The sequence below is a fragment of the Gavialis gangeticus genome, unplaced genomic scaffold (assembly GCF_001723915.1).
Source record: "Gavialis gangeticus isolate Ggan-Ray unplaced genomic scaffold, GavGan_comp1, whole genome shotgun sequence".
Lineage (NCBI taxonomy): Eukaryota > Metazoa > Chordata > Crocodylia > Gavialidae > Gavialis > Gavialis gangeticus.
Window position 1 is genome coordinate 120,294,729 of NW_017729024.1, and position 9,216 is coordinate 120,303,944.

The 9,216-nt window shown below is 44.6% G+C and overlaps 1 long non-coding RNA gene across 1 annotated transcript in view; it reads left to right on the plus strand.

Annotated features, from left to right (window-relative positions):
- Positions 1-6,229, plus strand: part of LOC109297663 — a 17,877-nt gene extending 11,648 nt beyond the window's left edge. Inside the window, exon 3 of the long non-coding RNA XR_002097377.1 lies at positions 6,080-6,229. This is a non-coding gene — a long non-coding RNA (uncharacterized LOC109297663). The remainder of the gene's footprint in view (positions 1-6,079) is intronic.
- Positions 6,230-9,216: the final 2,987 nt, after the last annotated feature.

Consider the following 9,216-nt stretch of genomic DNA (forward strand, 5'->3'; position numbering starts at 1 on the left):
CAAGCTGGCGGAGGGAAGGTTTAAGTTGGACATCAGGAGGCGCTACTTCACGGTCAGGGCGGCTAGGGTCTGGAACCAGCTTCCAAGTGAGGTGGTGCAGGCTCCCACCCTGGGGGTTTTTAAGAGGAGGTTGGATGACCACCTTATTGGGGTCATTTGACCCCAGTGCTCTTCCTGCCATGGCAGGGGGTCAGACTAGATGATCTGCTCAGGTCCCTTCCGACCCTAGAAACTATGAAACTATAGCGAAGGAAATTCTGGGGAAGGAGGGGGAATCTGAGTTTGTGCCTCACACCTCTCAAAGTTCCCCTAGAGGCAGGTCTCCTTCTCTGGAAGGCACTTCAGAAGAGGTTGTGGGGGGCAGGTGGCGCAGCTCCTGCTGTTGTTGCGCCTCTGCCTGGTGAAGAGGGGGATAAAGCAGGATCCCCACCCTCAACCCAGAAGTGGGGGGTTGTGTAGTGTGGGATCATTTTGAGGTGGCAGATGATTCAAGGTATGCTACCTGCCAGCGCTTCCAAAGGCAGATCAGCCAGGGTAAGGACATGAAACACTTCGCCACCACAACAATGCTGCTGCATCTCAGGAGGCAGCACCCCCTTGCCCTTGATCCTCCTCAGCCTGGCACCAGTGAGAGTGTGCCCAAAAAGAACCAGAGGCAGGCCACTCTGGAGCAGTGGGGGAAAGGTGGAGACAAAGCAGGGCGCGTTCTAAAGGTGAGCAAGGTCACCCCTTCTCCTTAGTTGAGTGGCCAGGGTTCAGGTGGCTCATGGCACTCATGGCCCCATTGTACCAAGTGCCCGCATGCACCACCTTCAGCAGGACAGTGGTGCCCTCCCTGTATGAGGCATGCAGGGAGTACTTGAGGGAGGAGCTGCAGAAGGCAGGTTTGCAGGTAGCCTTGCACTTCACCTTGGACATCTGGAGCATCTGGGGTAGAGATCATGCCTACCTCTCCCTAATAGGGCACTGATGTGATCAGTCAGAGCACTGGTAGGCTTTCCTTCAAGTGGAGGTGATGGATGAGTTCCACATGGCGAGGGAGATCATTGTGGCCATGAACTGCATGGTGCAGGGGTGGTGTGTTGGGCAGGGCAAGCTCACCCATGGGTTCATGGTCACAGACAACAGGGCCAATATGGTCAAGGCAGTGCATGATGCCAACTTTGTTGGCATCTGCTGTGTGGCACACAAGTTCCACGTCATAGTCAGGGATGCCCTGGAGGGCGACAGGGCTCCCAGTAATGGTGCCATCACTACAAGCCAGCTCATTTCAAAATGCAGGAAGGTGGCAGGCTACTTCCATTGGAGCATCAAAGTAGGCAAGATGCTGCGGGACAAAGAGGCAGAGCTGAGCATCCTGCAGCACAGAATCATGCAGGATGTGGAGACTTGGTGGAACTCCACATACCTGATGCTGGAAAGGCTGGTCAAGCAACAGAAGGCCATCCTTGAGATGGCCTTGGTCGGGAAGATTGGGATCAATGGGCCCCTTAAAAAACGCAGTGAGATACCAACTCTCAGATCTTGGTGATCCTCAAGCCATTCCTTGAGGTCAATGAGACCCTCAACGCTGGCGATGCCCTCAGCACTGGCGATGCCCTTCTTAGCCAGGTGATCCATGTAGTGAAGGAGCTTGAGAACGAAATGGAGAAGTTCCAGGGGATCGATATTCCTGGCTGAGGCAATCTGCTTTCACCAGAGGTGCAGGCACTGGGAAAGCAGCTGAAGGAGGGCATCAAAAAATGGCTGGATCTGTTGTGGTCCAGTACAGTCCAAGTGCTCAGGGGCCGCAGAATGCCTTTTTGGTTGGGGGTGGGGGGGAGAGGGCAAAAAAAAACAAACAACCAACCCCCGCCCCCCTAGCTCTCACCACTGATTTCTTACTTTATGTTTACACTTAATGTCGTTCTTTCTTACATACTTTCTTCATGTAATACATATAGAAAATAATTGATTATTATTAACATACAATGCTAATCGTGAAATTATTAAGTTACAAAAATCACACTGCGTGCAGTAGTACAGGAAAAGTAACTGAAAAACATCAAGTTATAACACTCACCAATATTTATCAGCTCCTTGCTTGTGAATATGGAAGTGCCATTTTATTGTCCACGTGTGTCAAAATTTGCAAAGAACGTCCTTCTGCAATCGTTGCGGTTTGCAAACTCAGCTGCAATTGCGGTAATGTCTGTCTGTGGAAGGGTCTCCTTGTGACGGCAGGTACACATTAAGTCATTCAATCTCATCTGAGTCATTGTAGATCGCAGGTAATTTTTAACACAACAAAGTGCGGAAAAGCATCTCTGTACTGTTCCTGTAGTCACAGGTATTGATCTGTGTCATTACAGTACAGAGAACACTGTAGTTATCTATGATGGATTTCAGTGCACTGGTGCAGATAGTCTATCATGTCAGACAGAGGGTGCGCAGGTTTTGATTCTCCAGGGTTAATTCTTTCTTTAAAGACTCAAACAAATGGTTTCACTTTGGGGATTGCTTGATGAGATGGGTCACCTCTAACACCAAGTCCAATGCATCCCGAATTTCTTTACAGTTTTCCCCCGCATCTTGCAGGGACAGATTTATGCAGTGCATCCTGCAATGAATATGAATGTCTGCAGAATTATTTTGCTTAAATTGAGCAGCAACACCACATTTGTGACTGGACATATTAGCGGCACCATCATGTGCCTGCCCCCTGCATAGACCCAGGAGCATGTTGCAGTGTATCAAAATGTCGTATAGCACACTGTAGATGATAGAGAAGTTGGTTTTAGGTACATCAACAAGGCCAATGAAATCTTCCTGTATTGTGTAATTTTTGTCTACCCAGTGAAATAAAGTGACCAGTTGTTCTTTGTTTGCAATATCCCTTGTTTCATCCACAAGAATAGAGTAAAATCCCACCTCATACATCTTTGAAAGCAGTCTCTGTAAGATGTCCATTGCAGAGATGAATTCATTCACTGATTACATCATGGGGCATGTATTTTTTCTCAGAAAGCCAGTGGCTAAGATCAGGACAATCCTCAGTGTGAAGTTGCATGAGCTGATATAGATTGCCACTTTCAGAATCGTGACCCTCTATTGCCAGTCCTTGTTCCATTAGGAAATGAAGGGATGTTAGCTATTTAATTAGCATTTTTCAGTTACATTTTGGTTGAGCTTTGAGTTGCGAGTCAAGCTGAGTAACAGTGCTTGGTAGATATGACATATACCTGTATGTTTCTATTTGAGCCGTGGCTTCCCGGTGACATTTTGTTTTTTCATGCTTTTGGAAGCATTTGGCAGCATGTTGCAAATTCTGAAAATCACTAACAGCAAATGTACCCTCATTTTTTTGGGTCAGGTTTAGGCCTTTGACTATACAGAAACAGCACTGTGTTGCAGAATAGTTTGTCCCGTGTTTCACACAAATGTAGCCAATTAACATCTTTGAACCAATTCAATTGAACTGATCAAATTCACTGTGATGATCCAGTTCCCTGTACCTTTTTAGTGCCCTCCAGCACTGTGGGGTTATCTGGTTGACAAGGCCTAGCAAAATCCATGCAGAATTTGCTAGAGCAGTGGGTGGCAGCAGCACAAACCGAAGAGGTAGACACAAAAGGTTCAACCTCATTATGGAGGTCTGTCTTTTCTTAAGTTGATTCTGGTAGTGATGCCAGTGGTGCTTGTGCTGTATCTTCATCTCTTTTGTTTTGTTTGCTTTTGAAAAAGTTTGTAATGGGTTTATTTCATTTCATTTTTTCCCCTGATGTCCTGAATGAGTTTTTGCAACATTAGCTGAGACATACACACAGGCAATTTACATAATGACATGTGTCGGTTAGAAACAGCACATCAGGCACAAACAAAGCTGTAGCAAAACCCCCAGTTTTTCTTTTTTTTATTTTAAAATGCATTCCCTCCCCTTCCCCAACCATGTCTGACCTCTCTATTCCCTATAGATAAGAATAAGTAAGCTAAGATGTAGGATAAGCTTTAACATTTTATTTTAGGTAGTAAGTTTTATTTTTCTCTCCCCTCTGCAAATAAGTACCCTGCTGTTTTGATATAGATACCCACTGTTTTATAAGTGATAAGTATTATGTTTGTATTGATTTTTTTTACTGCTTTTATATTGTGTGATTACTGTTTTAGGCCTACATATGTAAGTTAGCACATGGTCATGTCAAGTTTCCGTCTTGTAATGTCAAGCCTCCATCTTGTGTCCCCTGCCCTATGACTCATACCTACCCCTCCTATGTAACTTGGCTTGTGAATGAATGGGAATGAATGTGGGTGCTTGAGAGACAATGGCAGTAGGTCTAAAAATAGCTCCCTCTGAATGACCGAACCATCAACACCAAGGACCCAGCCATTGGAACCACCCTCAGCATTCAAGAAACAAAAGATGAGGCAACCCACCATTGTGCCAAGGCTGCACATGCTCAGTAAGAACACCTGAAGCCCTCTGGAACAGGACTGACCTTGCCTGGACAGGCCCTCCCATAGGAGATCAGAGGTAGTCTGACCCATAAAAAGGGGTAGTGAAGACTGACTCTTTGGGATGCCCTCTCCATCTGGACCAGCACCATGCCACACCACCTATCCACCCAGAAGCTCTGCCAGCAACTCCCCTCTGGACAACACCTGCTGGACAAAGACCCCTTTCCAGCCTGGATATCACCCTCACCCTCTCTTCAACCAAGGACTTGGACTCTGTTTCTCTTCCCTACCTGGACTCCAAACCTTCCACTGAGTCTCTTTTTCCTGCTCCCATTGTGAGTGCTTGTGTGTGTGTGTGTGTGTGTGTGTGTGTGAACCAATAACTTCATGGGGCTGTGTAGTGTATTGTCTGTTTAATAAAACTGTTACTTGGACCCCTGAGTTGGGTTTGCTTTACTACAGTGTGGCCCTGCTCCAATCTCTGTTCCTCGCCTCTCTAACTTCTGTCTCATTTCTCCCTCTCCTGCTTCTGGCTCACTACCACCTTCAACACCTGTCCTAAGCTCCTTTCCGCCTGCAAACCCCCTGTTTCTTTGCCACTGTCATATCCCCACTGCCTTTTCCCCTGAGCTCCCAGGTTTCTGCCTCAGTTTCTTTCCTGGCTGTCTCCTCCTTGCCACCACTTACATGTCCCCCCCTCCACAATCCCTCAGCTGTCTGCCTCAGTTTCCAGCCCCAAGCTCCCAGGTTTTTGTCTCTCTCTCTTTCCTGGCTGTCTCCTCCTTGCCACTGGGCTTTTCCCCTTGCACCAGTAATCTCAAATAACCCTGGGGTCACTTGACCTTAAGTAACCCTAAGCCTCAGTCCCTCAGCCAGCTTCTCTCTAGCCCACTGGTTCTAATCCTGGTTATGGCAACTTTCACTCCCTATACTTTAACACTCTCTCTCTCTCACCTTAACTTTCCCCCAAGTATCCCACGTACCCCAAGCACACACATATATACTGTACCATCCAAGTTAGGAACTTATCTGTGTGTATGTGTAGGTGGGCTGTATGTGTGTGAACTGGTGTGTATGTGTGTATATATATGCCATTGTGTGCATGACATGAATTCGTGATCTATGTATGTGTACTGAGTGTGTGGGTATGGACAATTGATTTTTGTCTAACTTTTGGGGTGTATAGTGTATGTGCTTGAATTGGTGATAGGTATGCATGTGCCTAGGCTGGCTTGGATGTGTATGTGCCTGAGTTAGTAGTGTGTGTGTGTGTGTATGCACCTGATTGATTTGTGTGTTTGTATATGTGCAATTGTGTCACACCCTCCTGTCTAACAGCATAATATTGAGTTCCTGAGAGTTGGCCTGACCCCACAGGGCAACAAAGTGGAAGTATAGCTTGCTATTTAGCTAGCTATGCAGTTTAAAAAATAGCTATACAGTTTTAACAGGAAAGACACTTGCGCATTTGTGCGTTATATAAGTGAATGTACTAAAAGTTGGTCGGGCCATGGCCCAGGTGGCCCACCCCATTCCGCAGCCTATGCATGTGCTGACGGCATGTGCAACCCGAGGGTGAAGGGGAGCATCTGCAGCAGTAAAACCCTTGATCACTGAACGGTGGGGCTGGTGAACAGTCAGGGAGGCTGAGGCAGGGGGACATGGAAGAGGAGGATCCACTTTCCCATGTCAGCACTCCAACCACGAGGCAATCTCCTCCACCATAGCCGCTGCCAATGTGGGCCAAGGGCATGGCTTCAATGTTGGGGTCCAGAGGCACCAGACCCCACCATCAGGCAGGTATCACAGAGGTCTCAGTGGCTACCTATCTCACCAAAGACGTGGAGCTGCTGCACTGCAACCCCTTGGCCTACTGGGCAACCCACAGCTAGGTGTGGCAGGATCTGGCCACGGTTGCCTGGGAACACCTGTCCTGTCCACCGACCAGTGTTCCAAGCAAGTGGGTGTTCAGCATTGCTGGGGATATAGTGACACCCCACTGCACCTCTTTGGCTCCTGGTTTGATGGAGCAGCTGGTGTTCCTGAAGGTGAACCTCTCACCGCTGGGGTTCCCCAAGCTCCACCTGCAGACAGAGTGAGTGCCACCTCCTCACTTCACACCTATTTGCTTTTTTTTTATTTGCTTTCAGAGCCTTGAAATGAACTTTCACAGAAACCCCTGCACCACTCTGCCTGAAACCTGGCAGGACTCAAGCCCCCATGAGGGGCTACCATGCCTGCTGTTTTCATCCTGCTCTGCCTTAACACACAAAAGTGATATGAGTTTTGCTTTCAACAGTTTGAGGGGCACTTTCACAGACACCCCTACACCTATCTCCTTGAAACTTGGTAGGCTTCATGCCCTCAGAAGGGGCTACCATCCCTAATGTTTTCATCCAAATCTGCACAAAAATTGCAAAGTTATAGGTATTTTAGTGATTCCCCATTATAGTCTATGGCCGAATCTCTGAATTCAAATCAGCTGAATCAAATTGGGACAGCGATTAGAATCACCAAATCAAATCACTGTCCCTCCAAATTGGCCGAATCCGAAGCTAATACTTGGTGCTTCACACAGGCCTAGCAAAGAACAAGCATGGAAAATTTCAGCAGAAAAGGTGAATGTTGACGTGACAGAGCCTATTAGAGCCTTGACTATGCTAGATCTTCCAATAGTACAGCTGAACCAGCAACACCAGTCTTTCTTCTTTTTTTTATTTGTTAGCTCTTTTAGTCACTGATTCTTCTGGCCTTGAAGATGTTGGCTTAGTTATTATAATTTCAGGCAGAATCCTGATTGCTATGAACACAGAGGTCTACTATGAAGGAATTATCACCCTTCGCTTATGACACATCCATTCTAACCTTCCTTACTACATTTATGATTCCATTTGCTATTTTAGACAGAACAATCTGGTTCCTGTTTTTCCTGAACAATTTAGAAAGTTCTTTACAACACACACCTAGCTTTACATCTCATTTTTGAATAAGCATTCACTCCCCCTGTGTTCCTTGCTAAATTATCATATGCTCTTTCCATATGTCTGCTTGTTAATAGCCTCAACAGGAAGTGACAGCCTGTAGTAAGCTTGCTCTTAAAAAGAGAAAGCTTATTTTAATTTTAATTCCCTTTTATCATTATGTTCTAGGTTTTAATTATACCTTATACTTTAAAGGCAAGCAAACACAGATACAAGCAGAAAGTCTTAAACTGAGACAGAATGGATTTAGTTTGTTCTTAAATTAGAATTCCCTAACAGTTTCCCAAATGCATGTCCCAGTATAAAAAAAAAAAAAAATCACTGTGCATACATGTAAAGGTTGACTTAAACTTTCTTAATCCTACAACTACTGAAACAGTTTCCTTTGACGGGTAATAAAACACTGGAACAGGCTACCCACGGAAATTGTGGAATCTCCATCCTTAGTAGTTTTTAAGACCCAGGTAGACAAAGCCTTGGGGAAGGTCCTGCTTTGAGCAGGGGATTGGACTAGAAGATGACCTCCTGAAGTCCCTTCCAACCCTAATTTTCTATGATTCAATAATTAATTTGTTTTTTTTAAGACTCAAAAGGTCTACAACCTAACCATCTTTAAAATTTCTACTTTTACTTTCTTGATATTTGGTGTGTAAATAATTTTATAAAATATTAGAACAAAAGTGATTTTGTTTCTTTCACAATTGAATAAGTAAAAACTATTAAAGCAGTTTTCCCAAATCCTTAAACTAAGTTTCGTCTTTATGTTGAGACTGAGCATAGAAATTTTCAACCCCAAAGGCACCTGAGTCACACTTTGTACAAAGGTACTGTTTATAAATGGTTTCTAAATTATGTGTGTGTTTAAAAACCCAGTTAATCAGTTATTAAAGATATCTTAAAAAGTAGATTAGATCAGAAGATTGTTTATCACATCTATAACATACATATTATTGTGGGCTTTCTTTGTCTGCCTTTGTGGCATAAGGCATGGCCCTTTTCCTGCGGGTCTTCTGAGAGCATATTAGCTACCTACTTCTCTGTTCTTGCAGTGGTAGAGAGTTGGAGGTGCCCTTACTTCTGCTGCTTTTACCTGTGGCATGTTATCAGGTGTTCTTAGCATTCCAGGTATTATTCCTTGCATTCATGAGTGAGGGTTCAAAATGGTGATTTTTTGGGGGATTCCTTTGGTTAATGATAACCTACAAATAAAGAGGACTAGATGACCGAAGAGGTCCTTCCCAGCTCTGTATTCCTATATCTTCAATATGCTTATAATATGGTCATTTACAAACTATTCAATTTTATGAGAAATGCAACCAGCCTCTGTTTGAGCAACTGAAAAAGGAACTTTAGAATAGAAGCTGAAACTCAGTTTTCCCCAAAATAGATGTTTGGTCCACCCTGTATAATTATTTACATGATTTAACAAAAATTCTTACATTATTTAAATAATAAAGATAATGCTATATATCTAAGCTACAAAGCTGTATCTGGCATCACTGGATGTTGTATGCATAACAAGGAACTCCTGCAGAAGTATCTGGAAACAGTTAAAAAGAGAGGAGGTTTAACTGATACTGTCCTGGCAGCATCCCATTTACTTCAGAGTTTGTAATGTTGTTGTCACTGATGAAAATGGACCACAGTATGAAAACCATTAGCAAACTTCCTAGTAGCTAAAGTATGAGACCACTAATAAAGGGCTGTAGGAACAGGTCTTTTCTGATGGAATATTGGTGCACATGCATCTATTGTGCTTTCCCTGTCATGTGGGGAGTACCTAAGGATGGGTAGCTCTTAC